This window comes from Canis aureus, chromosome 1 (genome assembly GCF_053574225.1).
Source record: "Canis aureus isolate CA01 chromosome 1, VMU_Caureus_v.1.0, whole genome shotgun sequence".
In the NCBI taxonomy this organism is placed as follows: Eukaryota; Metazoa; Chordata; class Mammalia; order Carnivora; family Canidae; genus Canis; species Canis aureus.
Genome location: NC_135611.1, coordinates 122,333,698 through 122,354,636, shown reverse-complemented (window position 1 = coordinate 122,354,636; position 20,939 = coordinate 122,333,698). Strand labels below are relative to the sequence as shown.

Sequence of the window (20,939 nt, the reverse complement as noted above, 5' to 3'; positions counted from 1 at the left end):
ATGGTTGTAGAAATATTCCATAATGGAATACAATACCATTCAATTGCAAAGTGAAACTATAAATTTTTTTTGGAACTATAAATCTTTAAAAAATGTAGGGTATTATGCAGTAGGATAAATCAATATATAGGATTTTAATTGTTTTTTAATAAAAATACATTTGAATTTCTTTTTTAAAGATTTTATTTATTTATTCATGAGAGACACAGAGAGAGAGAGACACACACACAGGCAGAGGGAGAAGCAGGCTCCCTGCGGGGAGCCCGATCTGGGACTCGATCCCGAGACCCGGGGTCATAACCTGAGTCAAAGGCAGACACTCGACCACCGAGACCCCCAGGTGCTCCTGAATTTTGATTTAAAACGTGATATTGGAGAGTTCCTAGAAGCACATGCAGAACCACTAAGAGTAGTAAACAACGGACAAGAGAAATTTTACCAAAATTAAAAAAGAGGGAAAGAGAACGTTTTGGTTATTGTGACAGAAGCTGCTAATGGCCACCAGATATTCATTCTCCTCTATTGACAGCCACCCGATTTTCATCAGTGGGGTGATGTGCTCAGTTAAAAATTCTATGTCCCAGATTTCTTTGACATCAGGAGTAGCCATGTGACATTTTGGCCAGTGAGAACGTCTACTCGTGGGGTTTCTGTGAAAAATATTGTCTTGCTGCTAAATAAGGGAGAGCCTCAGCTAGTAAGAACATCTTTGCACTGAGTCCCGCCCCCCTTCTTTGAGTTGCCCCGTGGATATGGTGCCTGGAGGTGCAGCAGCCCTCTGGAGAAGGCAAGGAGGAAAGCAGGAGCACCCCGAGGACGGCCGAGCGGGAAGCCGGAGGAGCCGCATCTGCGGGGCTTTCCTTGAGCAACGGCCCCCCAGCATGTCCATCCGCCCTTGGAGTTTTTGTCATATGAGAAAAATAAGCTCTTAGCTTGTTTGAGTTGCTAAATTGGGTTTCTGTCAAATGCAATCCTGACTGATACAAATAGCGAAGGATTAAGAGAGACCCTCAGGACGGTCCCCGAAGCCATCAATTACCTTTTGCAAAACATAATAGCGCTGCAAACGTCAAATGTGAAGTGAAGGGTGTCTTGTCATGCTATCACGCAATTTTATTGGAAACATTATACTTCCAAAAAGTCAACATTAGATTTATTGTTTTTAAGCAAACTTTTCATTCAAGTATGACATACATATGGGAAAGTACACTTGATTTATATTTTGTTTGTTTTAAAATTATTATATTGCAATTATAACCTGGATTTTGGTAAATATCACATAAAATAAATGCCTGTTTCGTAATCTTTGGTGTCATGCCTCACCATACAATGCCAATAAAACCTTCTTTTTACTTTTTGCATGATATTTTGCCTATATCCCAAGTGGATTCACTTTAAGTGTTTTTTTTTTTTCTTTTTCCTCTAGTACAGGTGTTGAATACCGATCATATCCTGTATCTCTTCCAGAAAATGGTAGATCTTAGTAGACAAAGATGTAGACGATTTTATAGCACAGCTCATCGTTACAGGTTTTACTCTGTAAATGGAAAACTTACAGTCTTCTCTCGTCTTCTAGATGGTTGTGAACATCAAGCATGTGCTTGTCCACCAGCAAAACCTTAGACAATCTCGATGAAATCGAGATTTTTACATGTCACATTCTCTGATTATATCCCATTGAAAATGAAAAGCAAGGATGCCTGAGTGGCTCAGTCAGTTGAGCATCTGACTCTTGATCACAGCTCGGTCCTGATCTCAGGGTTGTGAGTTCAGGCCCCATTTTGGCTTTCTTAAAAAAGAAAAAAGAAACAATAATTTAAAAAAAAATCCCTTCAAAAAATCATGAAGGAAAACAAACCCATAACACTTGGAAACTAAACAACCTCTTCCAAGTTATCTGGACCAAAAAAGAATTAAGAAGAACATTTCACACTGATAACTAAGGGATGAGTTAAAATCAGATGACAATTCGTAGTAAAGAAATTCTTTTAATATTAAAAAATAAAGTGAAAAAACCACACCTAAGTATTTAATTCAAGAAATTAGAAAGAAAAAGGGGGGCACCTGGGTGGCTCAGTTGGTTAAGCGTCTGCCTTCTGCTCACGTCATGATCCCAGGGTCCTGGGATTGAGCCCCGCATCAGGCTCCCTGTCAGAGGGGAGTCTGCTTCTCCTTCTCCCTCTGCTGTGCTCACGCTTCTTCCTTCTCCCTCTCTCTCAAATAAATAAAATCCTTAAAAACACAAAAAGAAATTAGAAAGAGAACAATACAGAAGGCCACACCATACACATTCACATAGTAGGAGGAACTATTAAAGGTAAATTTGCTAATAATGAGATAGGAAGCTGAAAATAATATAAAGGTAAATGAACCCAAATTTGGCCCTTTAAGAAAAAAAACAAATAAATAAATTCCGTTCAAGTTAAATTTTAAAAAAAGAAAAGGTAAAAATAGAAAGTTTCATTAAAAATGAGCGAGTAGTTTTGAGTACAGACCTCATGGTATGTATCTTTATGGCAGTACCTTTGTAATCTAGAGGAAAGTGGGAAATTTCTAGAAGATTATCAGTTTACTCGGTTACGGGTAGAAAAAAAAAATCTAAGTTGACCAAAAATCATAAAAGAGTTAAATAGCATGAATAAAATTCTGCCCTAGGAAGGTGGCCTATTATTCCGCATTGTTTCAGACACTGGCTAATACAGTAAGAGAAGAAAATGAAACCAGTGGTAGACATACAACACAGAAGAGACAAATGTAATTTCAATTACTCTGAAATATAATTTTATTATAGTAAATCTTCCTATCCGGAAACATGATATATCATGTAAATAATGCCTTTAATCTTTTAATAAGATCTAAAAGCTGTCTCCTTATAAATGCTGAACTTTTCTTGTTAAATTTATTCCTTATTGGGGCACCTGGGTGGCTCAGCGGCTGAGCAAAGGCAGATGCGTTTGGCTCAGGGCGTGACCGTGGGGTCCTGGGATCGAGTCCCACGTCGGGCTCCCTGCAAGGAGCTTGCTTTTCCCTCTGCCTGTGTCTCTGCCTCTCTCTGTGTCTAAGTAAGTAGACACGAATAAATAAGTAAAATCTTTAAAAAATAAAAATAAAAAAATAAATGTATCAAATAAATAAATAAATAAATAAATAAATAAAATCTTTAAAAAATAAGAATAAAAAAATAAATTTATCCTTTAAATAAATGAATAAATAAATACAATCTTTAAAAAATAAAAATAAAAAAATAAATTTATTCCTTATTGTTTTCCGGATCTTGTGAACATTGTACCCAGATCTCCCCTCTTCTCCATGTCTATTCATAATCATTTATTGTGGGCATTGAGAAAACCATTGTTTTTGATCTACTCATCTGAAATCTGAGAACCTATGAAAATCTCTTATGAATTAAAAAAAATTAGCATTGGCACGTAGGCATGATTCTTTATAGCACCATAATTTACTTCCCCGTAGTGATGCACATTTATTTCTAGTTTTGGCGCCTTGCACATAACGATGCAGGAAATGTCTTTGCCCGGATATCATTATATGCTGACCTTGTAGGGTCTGGAGAGTAGAGTTACTGGGTTAAGGAGACGCCTGTGCTGGAGCTGAGACCCCCGGATGCACAAGAAAGGAAGAGATCTTCCTACTGAAACTTTATTTCAGTTTCATGTAGACCAGGAATCTTATTACTTTGGGGTAACCTTTCTTCCGGGTGTGAGTCTAGGTGTGGGTCCCCCAGGTGCCCAGGGAGTCCCGTCTCCTGGCTCCGTATGGGGGGGCAGTGCTCCGGCTGGGCTAGGGCCGTCCCGGGGGCCTGCTGTCACCTCCTGACGGAGCCCAGCGTCTCCCTGCCTTTCTCAGAACGGCTCGGACGCCTGGCAGCACTTCCTTGCTCTGTCCCCTGCAGGCCACCCATCTGCACCCCAGTCCAGGGGAAGCTTTCCTGAAGGGCGGGGTGCAGAGCTGGAGGGGGCTTCCTTCTCCTGAAACCTCTTCCTGCCCGCCTCCTGTTTCTCCAATGTTCTCTCTGGGCCCAGCGCCTTCCCTGTTGACTTAAGCGCTTGGTTTTAAAAAACTAAAGCTGGGGATCCCTGGGTGGCTCAGCGGTTTGGCGCCTGCCTTTGGCCCAGGGCTCCATCCTGGAGTCCTGGGATCGAGTCCCGTGTCAGGCTCCCTGCATGGAGCCTGCTTCTCCCTCTGCCTGTTGTCTCTGCCTCTCTCTCTCTCTGTGTCTCTCATGAATAAATAAACAAAATCTTTAAAAAATAAACGATAAAGCTGTATACTAAATACCTTCCCCTGCCCCCCAACTTCTGTCCTGAGATAATGGGGGCGGGGGGATGGCCGAATGCCTGCATTGGATGCGTGGGGAGGAAGGACCAAGGGAGTTGGGGGAGGGAGGGGATACCAGGTGGAGAGAAATAAAACCCGAGATAACACGCCGAACAAATCTGCCACAGACATTTGAAAATTGGAATAACTAGCTCACCGCCTGGGCCTGCAGAGCGCTGCCCTCCCGCCGGCGTGGACCTGCGTGCGTGTCTACCTCCTCCAACCTCAGTAGCTCCAAGTGCTGCTGTTCTTTCGGACTTTTGTCCCCTTGCAGGTGCTGTTCTCATCCACATGTGCGGACGCTTAGGAACGTGGAGAGTCCTGAGTGGCTCAGGCCGTAAGCACCGGCCTTTAGCTCAAGTCATGTTCCCGGGGTCCTGGGATCGAGCCCCACGTCAGGCTCGCTGCTCGGTGGGGAGTCTGCTTGTCCCTCTCCGTCTGCTGCTCCCCTGATTGTGCTCTCTCTGTCAAATAAATAAAAATATTAAAAAAAAAAAAAGAAAGAAGAAACGTTGAGAGTCTTTCAACATCTGCAGCCCCTTTCCTGCGAGCTGCCCGGTCCTACCTCTGCCCGTTGTTTTCTATTGACTCATTTGCCTTTGTCTCCTATTTGCAGGAGCCTTTGCTTATCGCAGGTCACGGAGGCCTGGAAGTGGTGGATCAGGGTTCTCCCCAAGGGCTAAGCAGGTTGTCGGAAAGATCCAGGGGGTCGGGAGCCCGCATCCCACACGTGCACAGAGGGCCCAGGACTACGGGTGGGACAGGGGAGCGAGCAGGCCGTGGGCCGGGCCAGCGTGGGGCTGAGGTCCTTAGAAAGGGTAAACATAGTGAAATAGGGGGCCCTGGTGGCCCAGTCGGGTCAGCGCCAGGCTCTTGACTTCAGCTCAGTTCAGGGTCTCAGCTGTGAGATGGAGCCGGGGTGGGACCCTAAGGTTCTCTCCTCCTCTCCCTCTGCCCCCCACCCCTGCCTCAAAAAACCCCCCTAACAAAACAGTGAAATAGATGAAATAAAGTACAAGGGAGAAGAGAAGAGAAGAGAAGAGAAGAGAAGAGAAGAGAAGAGAAGAGAAGAGAAGAGAAGAGAAGAGAAGAGAAGAGAAGAGAAGAGAAGAGACATGCAGAGATGCTCTGGGCCAGTGTGCAAACCCCCAATCCCACACCCTCTCCCCCTCTTCCTTGCAATGCTCGCAGCAAGGTGTAGGTGACCTTAACCATCCCCAGTTAGTGGGGGATCCAGAGGGGGGAGAGGCGGAGTGGCTCCCAGAGGAGGTGGGGGAGCCGGGAATGGGGCTTGACCCCGGGGACCCCGCGCCCTCCACAGCGCTCAGAAATACTTTTCTTTTCTTACGTCCCTTCATTGTTTCCTGTTTCACTTCCCTGTTTTTGGTCTTTCTCTAAGGACTCCCAAATAAATGTGTGGATCACTAGTGTGCACTAGCACACGCCTGGTCCCTGTCCCAGAGACTGTGGCCCTGGGTCGGCACCGCCCCTGCCCCAACCCGCAGCCGCGGGGACCCGCCCGGGCCTGAGCTGGGACAGTCCGCGGCCTCCGCGGGGACCCGCCCGGGACCTTCCCTGCGGCGGCCTCGTGGGTGCGGGAGCCGGAGGGGGGGGGGGGCGGCCTCGTGGGCCCGAGGGCAGGGGGCGGCCTCGTGGGTGTGGGGGGTAGAGGGGGACATCGTGGGTGCGGGCCGGGGTGGGGGGGGCGGCCTCGTGGGTGCGGGAGCCGGACGGGTGCATCGTGGGTGCCGGGCCGGGGTGGGGGCGGCCTCGTGGGTGCGGGGGGATAGAGGGGGACATCGTGGGTGCAGGCCGGGGGGGCGGCCTCGTGGGTGCGGGAGCCGGACGGGTGCATCGTGGGTGCCGGGCCGGGGTGGGGGGGCGGCCTCGTGGGCTCGAGGGCAGGGGGGCGGCCTCGTGGGTGCGGGCCGGGGGGGGGGGGCGGCCTCGTGGGTGCGGGGCGGAGGGGCGGCGGCCAGGGCCGCGCAGGTGCGCAGGTGCGCAGGTCCAGGTGGCCTGCGGCGGGGCCCGGGTCCTGTCCAGCTCTGGGGCCTCCGCAGCCGCCACCGCCCGGTGGGTGCTCCGCGCGCGGTGCCGACCGGCCCGTCCGTCTGAGCGGCCCCCGCGGAGCCCGGGCGACGGCGAGCTGGAGGCTGCCCGCGGGGTCGGGAGGCCCGGCCCTTCCCCGCCCCCCCCCCGCTGCCCGAGCCCAGAAGGCGCCCCGAGCCCCCGCGCCACTCGTGCGCTCCGCGGGTCGGGGAGGGGCCCCGGGGGGTGCGCAGGCCCCGCCCGAGCCGTCGGGTTCCCGGCCTCCGCCCAGCGCACGAGCGCCCGCCGGGAAGGCGGAGGGGCGGGGGCCGGGGCGGCGCGAGGGGGCGGCCCTGCTCGGGGCGCGTCGCGGGGGCTCCCGGCCTGTCGGGCCCCGCCGTGCGGCCCTCCCGCGGCACCATCGCCGGGCGGCTGCTGCCATCTGGTGGCGGCGCCCGCGGCCTCGCGCTTGGCGGGGCGGGGTCGGGGCGGGGCGGGGGAGGCGGGGGAGGCGGGGTCCGGGTCGGGTCGGCGCACCCCCCGCGCCCGCAGAGCCCCCGCGTGCGCCCCGCCGGCCGGGGAGCCCCAGGCCTCCGCTCTGTGCTGCTCCGAGTCCCCGAGCGGCCGGGACGGGGCAGGCAGTGCGGCCCAGTGGTGGGCGCTGCAGCGTCGGGCGGAGCTCCCCGTGGCTCCCCGTGGCTCCCCGTGGCTCCCCGTGCCCCGCCGGGTATGCGGTGCGTCGTGGGGCCGAGACGAGGGCGCGCCTTGCAGGAGCCTCCGCCAGCACCGCCCGGGCGCAGCCCGCAGAGCCCCTGCCCAGGCGGAGCCGCTCCTGGGAGATCCCACGGCGCCTCTCAGCTCCCCGGACCCCTCCTCTGTCTCCCCCTCCCTCCCCGCCTCTCCCCAGGGTGCAGCCCTGGCCCGGGCAGGATTCTCAGCGTCCGCATCTGGGAGCGGGGCCTGCCAGTGCCGACCCGGCCCCCAAGCAAGGGAAGGGGCAAGAACGGCTCGGCCTCCGACGGCAGGTGCCCCTGGCCGCCAGGTCTCCCGGGCCTTCCACCTCCAGGTGCCCAGGGCCTCATGCTCTGCGGGAGCGAAGACGCTCCCAGCTGCTGCTCAGACCTGGACGCTCCGACCGGACCCTGGGCCACAGGGCCTCTTTTCTGAGCTTAGGGGATCTGGGTAGCTTGGCTCTGCGGCCTCCCAGGTCACAGACCAGGGAGTCTGGATCTCTGAGCCCCTCCCAGCAGGCCTCACTGAAGCAGTTGCCTCACCCCTTCGCCGACGCTGCAGTGCCTAAGGACAGTGAACTTTAAAAAAGCAAAGGCTGTTGGGACCCCCTCTCGTCCCAGGAACTGTCCCCCAGTCTTGGGTTCAGTGTGTGCGTGCAGGCCCGGGGTCTCAGACACCTTCCCGAAGGCCTGCGGCCTTAATTACTTCTCGGTCTGCTGCAGGGGCCTAAGGACCGGCGTGACAACCAGGTACACGGGCAGGGAGGGGACGCCTCCAGCAGCTGCTGCCACTCTGCCTGGAAAGCGACGGCTCCAATTCAAAGGTATCAAATATTTGCCTAGCTGTTCAACATTTCTTCAAATAATATACTCACGGCTAATTCATATCTAGACTCGATGTCTTCATCTCTCCCAGGCCTCCCTCCTGGATTAGCCCGTCTTGTCTATTCTGGGAGAAAGTTGTCCTACATTCTAAAAATAGGCCCTGGAGTCTGGACACTGGCCCGCACAGTCAGCGGAGGCTTTTTTATTTGTCTCGAGGGCCGTCCCCTGGGGGCAGGTGCAACAGGCCCAGAGCCACTCCCGGGACAGCCAGTGCAGATGTCCAGGGGCACGGAGCAGGTGGGGGCCTCCTGAGAGGTCTGTTCTGGCCGAGGCTGCCGCTTGCCTCCAAGGACGCCCCCCCCCCCCCCCCGCCAGCCTGGCTCCTTGATCTTTGAGGGAAGGACAAGACCCACGTCAGAAACAAGGTCCTTGCTGCTCCTTGCTCCCTCCTGTACGGGTCCTTTTCTCCCTCAAGGTTAGAAGCGCAGGACGTCTCTGTGCCAGCCAGGACCTGGCCAGAAGCAGGCGGCTTGCTCCTTCAGGTCTCTGGGGACAGTTTGATAAAGGGACTTCTTTTCAAAGGGGAACCCACGAAGGAGGCACAGCGCCCTGGGGCAAGTAGCAATGGGGCTCTTCCTCCCCTGGCTGCAGGGCCCGAGGGGAGAAGCTCCCTGAGTCCGGGGGCCGCGGGCTGCGTGGAGAGTGGCAGGTGACAGGAGCGGGGTGCGGGGAGCGAAGCTGGGAGGATGCCCCCCCAGCACTGCCCAGTGTGTGCTGGGCCTCCCCACGCTCCACCCCACCCTGAAGGCAGAGGGAGCCCTGGGGGAGGCCCGCAGAGCAGGCAGGGACATGTCCAGCTCCCTGTCCTTCCCCCCTGGGGCCCCGCCACCCACCGGCCCCCTTCAGGCCCTCCTTGTCCCGGTCCTTATGCTCTTGGGGCCTCGCCCTCTGCATCTCCCACTGACTCCCCTTCCCTTTGTTTCCCGGCTCTCTCTTCCCCCTGTGCCCCGAGGGAGGGAGGGCCCTGGCGGGGGGGGGGGGGGGGGGAGGCGACACCCCTTTCCCAGTGGATGGAGCGGTAGCGGGGCCCAAGGCTCACCCCACTGTCACCTGCCGCCGCTGGTGCCCGAGCAGCTGAGCCCTGGAGACTGGCGTCCAGGATTCTCGGCTCTTCCTTCTCTGATCTGCTCTAAATGAGGCCAATCAGGACACTTTCATTTTATTACTTCAAGGACTTCCTCGTCCACTTCCTCTCATCCTGCCGCCTTGGCCCGGAATTAGTGAGGAGGAGTCGCAGCACCTCTAGCCCCCGCGAGGCCCTAATGAGCGCTCCTACTGGGCTCACAGCCGCACGGCTGGCAGGTCCCCGCGCTCCAGGCGCACCCCCCCCACGGGCCCGACCCCCACCCATTCACTCACTCACTGGGCGGAGGGCCTGGCTGAGCCCCGGGGTGTATACGTAGCGCTGAAGGATGCAGGGAGGCTGGGGCGCTGCCTCAGTTTCCTCTTCTGTTCAATAGGCGTGACAGTCCCTGTCACCAGGCTTGCTTAGGCCTGGTGTGACGTCACAGGGAGTTGTGACATAACAGCAACTTGTGCCCAGTCCACACATGTAAAGGTAAAGCATCAAGGGGAAGGCGGGGCCCCCAGACTGGGGCTGAGGACGCGGACCTTGGGCAGCAGAGGCAGAAACAGGGATGGACTCGCACCCCCAACGTCGGCTCGGGTTTTATTTTATTTATTTATTTTTAAAGATTTTATTTATTTATTCATGAGGGACGTAGGTAGAGGGAAGAGCAGGCTCCATGCAGGGGCCCGAGGTGGGACTCGATCCCGGGATTCCGGGATCACGCCCTGAGCCGGAAGCAGACGCTCAGCTGCTGAGCCCCCCCGGGCCGCCCTCGGCTCTGGTTTTAAATGGGGTAAAATAATCCCCAGGAAGACCGTCCCGTGGACGAGGCGTCCCCTAGCAGCGGACCTCACCCTGCCCAGAGCGCACTACTCTACTCTCCCAATCTGGGATGACCTGTAGAGGCAGCTAATGCAAAATGAATTTTCATGTTATTTTTGCTTATTTTTGAAGCCCATTGGGCGCATCGTGGCTGATCGCTGCTCTGACATTTTTCTTCCCTCATTAAGAAAGTCGCCCCTGGTGGGTTACCTGTGCTGGGCTCCGAGCAGAGAATAAATATCGCTGGCATCCACTTTCCCGTGCTCCGTCGTGTAATTAAGAGAAGAGGCAGAGAAAGGAGAGGGCCGGAAGCGGCCAAGGGGTTACTCTCCGAGCACTCCCCAGCTTTGGAGAGCATCCAGACGTCGCCCTGCATGACCTCCTCCCTGACCGTTGGGGTCGCCCTCCACCTGTGCACCCTGACACCGTTCCATTCGGTGCCGGTGGTGGTTGGTTTTCCGTCAGCGCATCTCTCGCCCCTGCTGTGGTCCACAGCCCTGTTCTTCCTCCCTTCGGCAGAGGGGCCTGCTTTCCTCCGGGGCCCACGCTCCCGTGCCGTCTGCGGGGGGGCCACGCCAGGGCGGTCGGGACCGTCTCAGGACTGGCCGGGAGCTGCTTCATGAGCCCTCCGGGGCTGAAGCTCAGCCACTTCGGCATCAGGAAGAAATTGTCTGAAAAAGGAGGCAGACACATGCCTGGCTGGCCGAGCCGGTGGACCAGGCCACTTAGATCTTGGGTCTCGAGTTCAAGCTCTACATTAGGGTTAAAGGTCACTTAAAACCAAAAAAAAAGAAGGAGCTGGACAGCTGAGCGCCTTGTGGGATTTGGGACCTGGGGTCCCATTGGAGCCCTGGACTTTGCAGACGGGCGCTGGGGGCCTCCCGCCTCCCTCATCCTCGCCCTGCCCAGCCACTGCCCAGAGCTCGTGCGCGCGTCGGCCTCCAGAGGAGGGGGACCTGGCACCCTGGGCGCGGGTCTCAGGGCTGCAGCTCGGGAGCATCTGTAATGCCCTCATTTCCTGGTTTTGTTTTTGTTTTTTCCCCAGAGGTGGTCCACCAACGGCACGGCAGCTTCAACGAGCTGAACCCCCACTTCCTCCCCAGTTGGAGCTCCCGCCGGTGCTCCCCGAACCCAGGGTGTGAGCTGCAGTTGGTGCCAGGCCAGCCAACCTGCGTCGGGGCCACATGTGTCCCCTTCACACCGGGCCTTTGTCCTGCGTCTCCGCAGAGGGCTTGGAGTCTGCGGCCAGGCCTTCCTTTTCTCCCCCCCACCTCCTGTCCTCCCCGCCGGCTCAGGTCCTGGAGGGCAGGGGCCTGGCGCCTCTGGAGCCTCCTCCTCCCGCCTGGCACCAGGGCTCAGCGCCGCCTCCCGCGTTCCCGGTGCCCACGGGGTGTCTGATGAATGGATGATGGGCGATGGACTAACAGGAACGCAACCGAGGTTTGCAGACATATCCCGGTCTCGCCGGCTTCCCCCGGACCGTGTGCCCCTGTGCCCCGGCGGGAGAGGGAGGCCCACGCGGCGGGCGCCCAGACCCGTGGTGCCGCCGATGCCCCTCGGGCTCCCCCGTGTGAGCGAGCAGCTCCCCAGCCCGGCTGCGGGGGCCCCGACTGCGGTACACGGGAGGCCACCAGCCGCAGCCACAGCCCCCCTGCCCCGTGGGGCCCACGCTTAGCACCCACCACGCCCCACGGACGCTCGGTCGGCGGCTGCCAACGGGGCCCCGGGGGCGGGGGGCGGCGTTAATCCGGCCCTTCCCAGGTGTGCGTCCGTTCCCCAGAGACAGACTGGCCGGGCCGCCAGCTTTCCGCGCCGCTCTTGCCGAGGCAGAAGCAGTCCACGCTCCGGGCGTCTGCACGCTGCCGTACGGGTTCTGCGGGGTGTTCTCATACAGGAAAACTGGCTCCGGAAAACAGCTGCGCATGGCCTCGCACAGACAGCGCCACGCGGCCGCGGGTTCTCCTCTCGCCGCCCAGCAGCGGGGGCGCCGGCCCTGCCTGCCCACGGGCCTCGGCCACTGGAGACCAGGCGGCTCGCGGGGGGCCCTGGGCAGGGGACACGCCGCCCGAGGCCAGGACACGCGTGCCCGGGCGGGACGCCGCCAAGTCCCTTCAGCTCGGTGGGACGCCGGGACCCGTCGTGGCCTCCTGCGGCAGGAGTGCTCGCCTCTGCGGGGAGGGGGGCCGGGCCACAGGGGTCGCGGCTGCTGGGGGCTGGGGACGCAGCGACACTACCGCCCGCGCTGGCAGCGGCTGCCTCTGCTGGATTCTGGCCCCTGCCCTCCGCTGGCCGTGTGACTCGGTGGGGCTCCTTAACGTTTGTGCCCGACGTCCTCATCTGTACAATGGGGACCACACGATCGTCGGGTTTCCGCCGGGCCTAGATGAGTTCGTGTGGGTTGGTTCCCCCGGGCAGAGGTGCGGACACCCGGCGCCTGGTGCCCACGGGCCGGCCTCCTCCTAGCGGGGCCTCTTTCCACCCAGAGTCGTCTCCAGGACGCAGCCCCCGCCCGAGACCAGGCCCCCGAGGGTAGGAGAGCCCAGTGCTCCCGCCCGGGAAGCCTCCAGTGTGTTAAGTCGGTACAAAATGCCAGAGCGAGGTTACATCCGTTACGGTAAACTGAGGACGGTTACACAGCGAGTTCACGGCTTTCACCAGACGCTCGGCAGGGCCTCCCTGGACAGCCCCCGACACACGGACGGCAGCCTGGCTTGTGCCCCCCAGGAACGCGCGCCGGGGGCCGATGGCCCTCCGTCCCCTCCGTCCCCTCCGTCCCCTCCCGGGCCCGCCCTGCGGCCTTCATGGGGGAAGGTGGGGAGAGCAGACACGGCCTGGCTCCGGGCCCGGCGGAGGCCGAGAGTAGGTGCTGGGGCCAGACCTCGGCTGCCGCCCCCGGAACCTTCTGGAACAGGCTGAGGGGCTGGGGCCGTGGGGAGGCGGCCGGGGCCTTGCTGCAGGCCTGGCCTCCTGGGGAACCCCCCCCCCCCCCCCCGCTGCCATGGCCCAGCGCTGTCCCAGAGCCCGTGGAGGACGTTCTGGAAAGCCGGGCAGCCCAAATGACGGAGAACACTTAGCTCTTGGCCTGTCCCCTTCCCCCGGGACTGAGCGGCAGGAGTGGGGATGCGGTCAGTGCGCGGCCCCTATAGTGGCAGCAAGTGCCAGGTCCTACACCTGCTCCTTCCCGGCTGGCTCTCTCCTGGCCCGGAGCGGGGTGGGGTGGGGTGGGGGGGTGGGGGTGGGGGGAGGCTCTTCTTCCCCTGCGGGAGCGGCCTTCCAGGTGCCTCGGGGCTCAGCCCGGGAGATCCTGGCCGGCAGGCTCAGAATCCGGTTCTCACCTTCCTCCCAGGACGCCCACCTCGCTCCTGGCTGGGCAGGACTGTCACCACCTGGCCGGGGGGTGGCCCTACGATGCTGGCACCTGCTCTTCCCCATTCCAGAACAACAGCACACCCCACGCCAATCAGGCCCAGGCGTGGCTCGGGTGCACACTTGACCTGCGTGCCCACTGCAGAGCCTAAACCAGGCTGGGGCTGCTCCTGGAGGGCAGGGGGTGTTCTGAGCGGGGGGACTAAGGTCCAGGGAGCAGCTCTCGGTGCAGCTGCAGCAGAGATGCCAGCTCGGGAAGACAGGCAGTGGGTGACGGAGATAATTGGCACCGTGAAGGCTGGGGGTCAGACCTACCAGGCTGTGGCTCCAAACCCAGCCCGCTGTGACCAGGCACCTGCTCGGGCACTGCCTGTCACTCCCCTCCTTGCCACAACATCCCCATCTTTTTGTGCGGGGGGGGGGGGTTAGAACAGGGAGCATCAAGCCAGCGGGAACGGCCTTGGTTCCTCTCCTTCCCAGAGAACCGAATGCCCACACGTGCTCTGGTCCAGCGCGGAGGCTCCCACACCCGGGCATGCGTGAGTTTTCCTGTGCGCAGCCGGGAGCCTGCAACCACACACGCTGCCCGTGGGTGATGTGGGGCCCTTCGGGGGAGCTCAGGCTCCCCGTGTGTGCAGAGCCCTGCGGCCACTGGACCGCAGTCCCACAGCCCAGCCTTGGCCACCTGCCCCTGCTCCCCAGTCACTTCCACTGCGCCCCACCCCGCCCACTCAGGCCATCAAGACTTTTCTCTTGTCCCTCACGTGGCCGGATTTGTTCAGGCAGCGGCCACAACACCTACAATTGTGCCCTGAGCATTTGCTGCTGTGGACCCTTGATGCCTGCTGAGGACGGCAGGTGCTCGCGGGGCTCACGGCGAACGTGGGAGGATGGATAGGACCCCATGGGAGGCGCCGGGGAAGCCCTGCCCCTGCCCCCTTGGCATCCGCTGTCCCCATCGTGCAGCTAAGCCCGTCCTGCCTGTGGGAAGTGCCAGCGGCTGCAATCTAGGGACTAGCACCCTGTAGGGGACAAGGGAAGTTGTGGATGGAGCCCAGCTCCTCGCCGTCTGGGGGCCTGAGGCCCGCTCTCCGCCGTGTCCCCGGTCCCAGGACCTCTCCCTGCAGCAGAACCAGCTCACTGGCCCTCTGCGGCCTGGGCTCCTTCCGTCCCTGCCTCACGATCCAGCCCCCCGACAGTGCCTGGAAAAGCCAACCCTTTGCTCAGTGTGCCCAGCAGCCTTCGGTGACGGTTCCTCCTCGGGCACAGGAGGTGCCTCAAAGCCCTAATCCCGGGGGTGTGGATATCCCGCCCCAGGGAGGACAGCAGGGACAGGTGGGTGGTTTCCTTCCCTCGGGCGTTGGATCTCAGGTTCCTGGGGAAAGTGGCACCTTTGGTCTCCTGCCTTCTCCTGCCCCACAGACAGATTAAACCAAACAAGGTGGAAAAAAGTTGTCATTAGAAAAAAATCTTGTGGCCAACGGCTGCCCGAGGCCGGGGTCTGGGAGGAGAGACGGAGCTAAAATGCTTCGGAGAACCTAAGGCCTGGAACCCGGCTCCATCCAGAAAGAGCTTCGCAGCCGGGACCCCAGCGACAGCCACGGGTGGGAGCAAAGAAAGTTTCCAGACTCCTCTCTTCCAGAGATAGTTTCAAGAGCTTTATTTTTCTTGCCAGTTGGCTAAGAAGCAAAAAAAAGGAACAATAGATTCAAGCTGAAATAATTTGCATTTATGATGAACACAAGGAATATCTACCTTGCATTTTCCTAAAAAAGAAAAATTAAACCCCGTTTTTAATTAACTGATAAACTATTAATCAAATTTTTGCAATGTTAGGTGACACATTATTCATTTAGATAGAATGACTGTGAACTTAAACTAATCAAATCTGATTTGCCCACATAGGCTTGATTGAAATACATTTTAACTAGCATATACAAAGAGAAAATCTTGGATTTCTTACCTAATCTTCAGAGTATACTGCTGAGTTAATAAGGGCAGTTTTTTTTTTTAAATGAGACCACCATTTCTTCATCTGCATATCAAAATCAAGAGGAACTTAATTGCAAAACACATATTCCTGAAATCTAATCATTACACTGCTTTAGGGTATTTTATTGAAGCATGTTAAATTATGGACAGAATATTAATGATGGAGCTAATCAAACCCAATTAGTCACTTCTAACAATAGTCACATAAATATACAAGTCAGGTACTAAAGTACTGTAGATATGATGTAAAATTGTTAAAATATTAAATGTATGGGATATTTATGAAATATTCATGTAGAATTTAAAGCCAAAAATCATCGGGTAAGTCACTTTAAAGAAAACAAGTTAGGCAGTGTCCTACAATATTTGACTGGAATTCACAAGTTTTCACCTATTCTTCAGGTACGTTCGAATCCAGGGGATTAGCGAGTCTATAATCAATCAATCAGCAAATTCTAATAAGGTGACTTACCATATTCATGACCCGGTATTTCACTCTTGCATCCCGAGATTTTTTTTTTTTTTTCAGTCTTTTGTTTTCTGACTTTTTTCAAGGCCTGCTGGAAGCGTAGGTCTGGAGTCTTGGGGCCTTGGAAAAGCTGCCGGAGGGGTGCATAGAGCGTTCCGGGGCCGTGGCATCTGGCGTCCACCCCCATCGCCGGGGCAAAGCCAGGCAGGACAAGGCAGGGAAGCCCCTGCCCGGCGGATGTCCCCCTCCTCCCGCAGGTGAGGCTTCAGGAACAGATGCTCAGAGGCCCCGGGGAGTCCCAGCTTTGGCCTGTGAGTGATCTTGGTGGAAGGTTCCAGGCCCGGGAGCCGGGCCAAAGCAGGTAAGCAGCACCAGATGTGGGAATCCCCGCTGCAGAGCCCCCCGTGACCCCGCTTCATCTCGAGCATGGCTGCGCGGTCCCCGACCAGCTTCACACAGGCCTGCGCGGCAATTTCACCCAGGGCCGGCTTCCTTTTATAAAGGGCTTCCCCTCAGAAAGGAGGCGTCGGGCCTCACCACTCACTTTGCAGGCCTTGTCCTATCCTAGTACCCCATCCAGACCCCGGTCTTCCCCTCTCCTGTCATCTTTCTAGAAGGCTGCCCTCCTGCCTCCCATGCTGGGCTATGGGGAGACAGGGCCCAGCTCTGGCCGAGCATCCCGAGCAAACATCCCTCCCACCCACCACCCAGCTACCCACCCAAACACCAAGAACGAGGATGCCCCAGGCCCCGTGCTGGCCCCTCCCTAGACTTGGGAAGCATAGAAATGAGGCAGAAAGTGTGTAAATTGTGTTGCTTCCTCCTGCACGTCACGTACGCTCCTGCCTCAGATAACGGCACCTTCCTTTTCCTTCCAAGAGCCCCTCTGTCCCCACTTTCGGCCTCTAAGGCTTGGGGGCCGCTCCGCTGCCTGGATCCACAGCGGGCGATGACCCAGGCCTGCCAACAGTGCTCCATCCCTTAGTCCCTGTGATGGGCTCGTGGGTGGGGGTGCGAGGACGCGAGCAGGTGTGGTCCTGAGGGTTTCTGCTGGAACTGCAAGGAAGGAGGAGCCGCTCCTGGGCTGTCCTGGGAGCAGAGGCCGCGGCCGCCGCACGCACAGGGCTGACACCGAGGACAGAACAAGTCCCTTGGAGCTCCCGACCTTCTAGTTGCCGGAGCCCATGAATCTCCCCTCTTTTTCTCTCTTTTTATTCCCTCCTTAGCCACTCTGAGTTGTGTTTCCTGTCACTTGCAACCCGAAGAGTCCTGGCCAGTGACGGGAGAGAAGCAGAGAGGTACAGGGACGCTGAGGGGCAGTGCGGAGGGGGGTGGCGTCCGCGGCTTGAGGGGAGCCGGGCAGAGAGCTGCAGGGCGGCTCCCGGAGCACGGACGGGCCCTGCCTGCGCCCTGCCCCGGGAGCCCTCCATGGCCGCAGCGGAGGCCGGTGGGGCGCAGGTGCTCACCTGCAGGAGGTGGTCCCGGTGCGGACACGGTGGGCATCTCGTGGGGAGCACGGCCCCGCGTGTGGCTCAACGAGTGGCTGCAGATGCGCGCGGGTTGATCTATTCTAGCAAGTTCCCATGCCAGCCTAGTACCGCAAACACAAGCTCCTTCGGGCAAGAAAGCCCCTCCTGCCCGGCCTCCAGGGCTCCCCATGGGGCGGCCCTGCCTACCTCTGTGGAGTTGCCCTGCTCCCGCTGCGCCCCCCAATATGCTAGTCCTCTAGCACCTTCCCCAGCCTCTGGAATCCTCCGTTGCCGTTTCCTTCCACAAGTTCCACCTCCAAAGCCACTACCTCCGTGAAGCCTGCTCTGGTCTTCCCAGCTCACCGGCATTGCCCGGCTTTTGTTGTTGTTGTAGTTTTTAAGCAGGCTCCACACGGGGCTCAAACTCACGACCCTGAGCTCAAAACCCGTGCTGAGATCCAGGTCGATGGGTGACCGACTGAGCCACCCAGGCGCCCCGATCTGTCTCTGGGCTTTCGGATCTCTCATGACCTTGGCTCTCCACGTGTTGGAGTGGGAAGGGGAAGCCTTGGCGCCGAAGCTACATCGGTGTTTGGGCCGGGGGAGGGGGTGGGGGCAGGACTAAGGGCTAGACTCAGGGGTGCAGGGCTGAAAACAAGAGCTTAGCAGAAGCTGAGCACCTCTGCAGAGGTGAGCAGGAGAATTTGCAGCGGGGCCCTGGGACTCCTCACAGGACGTGGGAGTGGGGTTCACATCATGCACCTCTAATCTCTAGGGAGGGGCCGTGCCATTGACCCGGGGGCAGGGCTACGACCCAGGGCCCCTATAGAGCGCCAGCCCCCAGCCCCAAGGGCCGGCAGGGACTCCCTCAGCCTCCTGGTACCATCAGGAGGAGTCGGTTGGCGCACAACTCCAGACCGGGAGTTCCCCAGAGGCTCTGAGATTTGGTTTTGGGTCGTCATGTGGCCCACATCTGGGGGCCATTGGTGTAATTTCACACCAGGCTCAGCTGAACTTCTGTAAAGTATCACCTATACTTTCGAATATTTTTTAAAAATCAGATAATAATGCAAAATCACAAACATTTTTAACATTTTTGCCATTTCTGCCCCAGACTTTTTTTTTTTTTAATGCAAAAAGTAGCAGATGACACGATGCGGTATATTCATGCCTCATGGCAGGCCGTGCGTGAGTCGGTTAGCGAGTGTCCCACGTGTCAGCGTCTCTAGGGAGTACATCCAGAAGTGCCAGCTGTGCACTCCCACCACCACGCCTGAGGGGTTCCTTACATCTTCTCCAACACTTGGTATTACGTGTTCGTTTTTTTTTCTTATCTCATGGGTGTGAAATAGTAGCTTGAGGTTGGTTTAATGGCTCTCTCCCCAACTGCTAGAAGCCTCATGTGCCTTTTCTGGCAATTTTTAATCCGCCCCATCCTCACATCGGCCTCCTCCCTCCCGAGATTGGGCTCCCGTAGGAGGCACAGCTCCTGTGGTTTTCGGGCAAACAACTCAGCCTCCGTGTCCTTATCTGCGAAATGGGCAAAGTAATGGCTAATCCGTGAGTTTAGATAATGCAGACCAGCTTTTTTTTGTTTGTTTGTTTGTTTTTTGTTTTTTCAGACCAGCTTTCAGCTTCGTGGGGTCCAAAGCAGATGAGCAGACCAGTCTGTCTTCCTCCTGCAAGCAATCAGGCCTGGGGTGACGCTTTCATTTTTGTCGAAAGGGGGTGAGTCCAAAGTGCCATTTCTTTTCTTTTTTTTTTTTTAGATTTTTATTTATTTGTTCTTGAGAGACACAGAGAGAGAGGCAGAGACCCAGGCAGAGGGAGAAGCAGGCTCCATGCAGGGAGCCCAACATGGGACTCGATCCGGGTCTCCAGGATCATGACCTGGGCCGAAGGCAGGCGCCAAGCCGCTGGGCAACCTGGGCTGCCCCCCAAAGTGCCATTTCAATTCAAGCGGAGCTTCTCCGGAAGCTGGGGTGGCAGAGGAAAGTGCGCCCTCTCCCTGTCGCGGCTGAGGAGGGGCAGGTGGGGCGGGGGAGCCGTTCAGAGCTCCGCTTGGGGGGTTGGCTGGAGGCCGGTGCTGCAGGAGCTCCCGCTCCCTCTTGGCAGGCCTCCATCTGCTCTCCGGGCAGCAGCCCGGGCGACTGGCCTCTCCTCCCCGGGGCCCTTCTACCCGTGGGCAGACCCACGAAGGGGAGGCAGGGCCCAGGGTCGGGTCAGGCTGACACCACCAAAAGGAAGCATCTGCTGTGGGAGCCGCACCTGACAGATGATTTATTTCTGCCTTAGGTTCCCCAACGGCCCGGCCTTATCTCTGCTCTGCAAGGCCTCCCAGGCCCGAAAAAAGCAGAAAAACTCTGCTTCATTCAAGACAGGAGAGAACCATCGAGGTGACTTGCCTGAATTTCCCTGGAAAGTTTCCCCGGGGAACATCCTGAAGCAATTTGTCAGCCATCAAGGCGCCATCAAGTCACCTGAACTTTTCGGTTACCCAAAAAGCGGTATTGAATCACCTTCAAAGGAACCCATTTCAAAGGTACAGTTTGATGAGTTTTGGCAAATATCCACACTCGTCTAAGCAGACTCACGTCTTCCAAAATGCATGATTTCTGTGGGATTTGATCCTATTAGTTGAAAACACAAAATTGCAGCTCTTTCCAATTAGTGAGCGAAATCACTGACCCACACGGGGGGTGGGGACGGGCGTTTGCCGGCTGGATTTTAAGAGAAACCTTTGCGTAGTTGGTAGACGGGGTGGAAAGTGAGCACGTGACCTAGTGATGCCTGCTGCCCATTTGGACCCACCTGTACCTCTCAGGTGCCTTTTTCAGTTGTCGAAGTCATTAAACCAAGTATCAAGAACCAGGCTTCGGAGCTGCTGCCTCGCAAAGTGTTAATCAAGATTTTCAAAAATAATGAAGCACATTTAATCACATTGCCACTCACGAAGAACATCATAATTAATATTTGGGTGAGAGCAAAAAGATTATGTTGTTAATAAATAAGTTATTTTAAATATTGTTTATCTCTGTCTTGTCCTTGTAAAACGTGTATTTTGTGTATGTCTTATTATAAACACAGTGAAATGATACCCCGGGATACAGCAGACTCACAGGCGAGGACTGGATGCAGGTTGCTCCTTCGGGAGGTGGCTTCGGGAAGCCCGAGGGAGGCCACGGGGAGGGAGACGGGGACACACTGGGGACGCACTGGGGACGCTCTGGGGATGCACTGGGGATGCACTGGGGACGCACTGGGGATGCTCTGGGGATGGTCTGGCTCATCCCGAGGAGCCCGGGTGAGGCATCCTGTGGGATGTGTTCCCGTTGTCCCATTGAGGGACGTGGACAGCTGGGAAACTTTCCACTGGAACATCGTCCTTCTGGGTTTGGGGTTGCCCTTGGGATGTCAGCTTGCAGCCATGGTCGGGCCGCCCTGATCAGGGCAAGCTCCACGGGTGCTGGAAAAGCCTCTCGTCTTAGGCAAGCGGCCGGGAGCCAATGCTGGGGCGGGAAGCCGTCGCCTCTGTGGGAAAGAGGCGGCCTGAGTGTCGCCGAACTCAGCCAGGGGCCGAGGACACTCCCTGGAAGGTCTGCGCTTGTAACTGTCCGGTTGAAACCGTGCATCCAAATCCGACTGCACACCCCTCACCAGGAGGCTGTTCAGAAGCCTGTGACCGGGAACAACCGGGTTTGAAGCCACGCGTCGGCCTCGCTCGCCTGACAGCCTCTCCCTTGTGGCGGCAGGTTGGCGGTGGCGGGAATTTT

General features: G+C 57.2%; 2 long non-coding RNA genes across 6 annotated transcripts; one reads left to right on the top strand and one right to left on the bottom strand.

Annotated features, from left to right (window-relative positions):
- Positions 1 to 1,382: 1,382 nt before the first annotated feature.
- On the bottom strand, positions 1,383 to 9,450 carry LOC144288815 (uncharacterized). 4 transcript variants are annotated; one of them, XR_013356812.1, is made up of 4 exons: positions 9,339 to 9,450; positions 4,493 to 4,799; positions 2,065 to 2,232; positions 1,383 to 1,789 (listed from the first exon to the last, which is right to left on the bottom strand). It is a non-coding gene; the product is annotated as an uncharacterized LOC144288815 (long non-coding RNA). The 4 variants fall into 4 exon arrangements; XR_013356817.1 differs by having other exon boundaries at positions 9,343 to 9,426; XR_013356820.1 differs by lacking the exon at positions 9,339 to 9,450 and adding an exon at positions 9,019 to 9,151.
- Positions 9,451 to 13,144: 3,694 nt separating this feature from the next.
- On the top strand, positions 13,145 to 20,188 carry LOC144288812 (uncharacterized). 2 transcript variants are annotated; one of them, XR_013356807.1, is made up of 6 exons: positions 13,145 to 15,691; positions 15,784 to 15,954; positions 16,924 to 16,995; positions 18,789 to 18,894; positions 19,462 to 19,708; positions 19,991 to 20,188. It is a non-coding gene; the product is annotated as an uncharacterized LOC144288812 (long non-coding RNA). The 2 variants fall into 2 exon arrangements; XR_013356809.1 differs by having other exon boundaries at positions 15,784 to 16,058.
- The last annotated feature ends 751 nt before the right edge of the window (positions 20,189 to 20,939 follow it).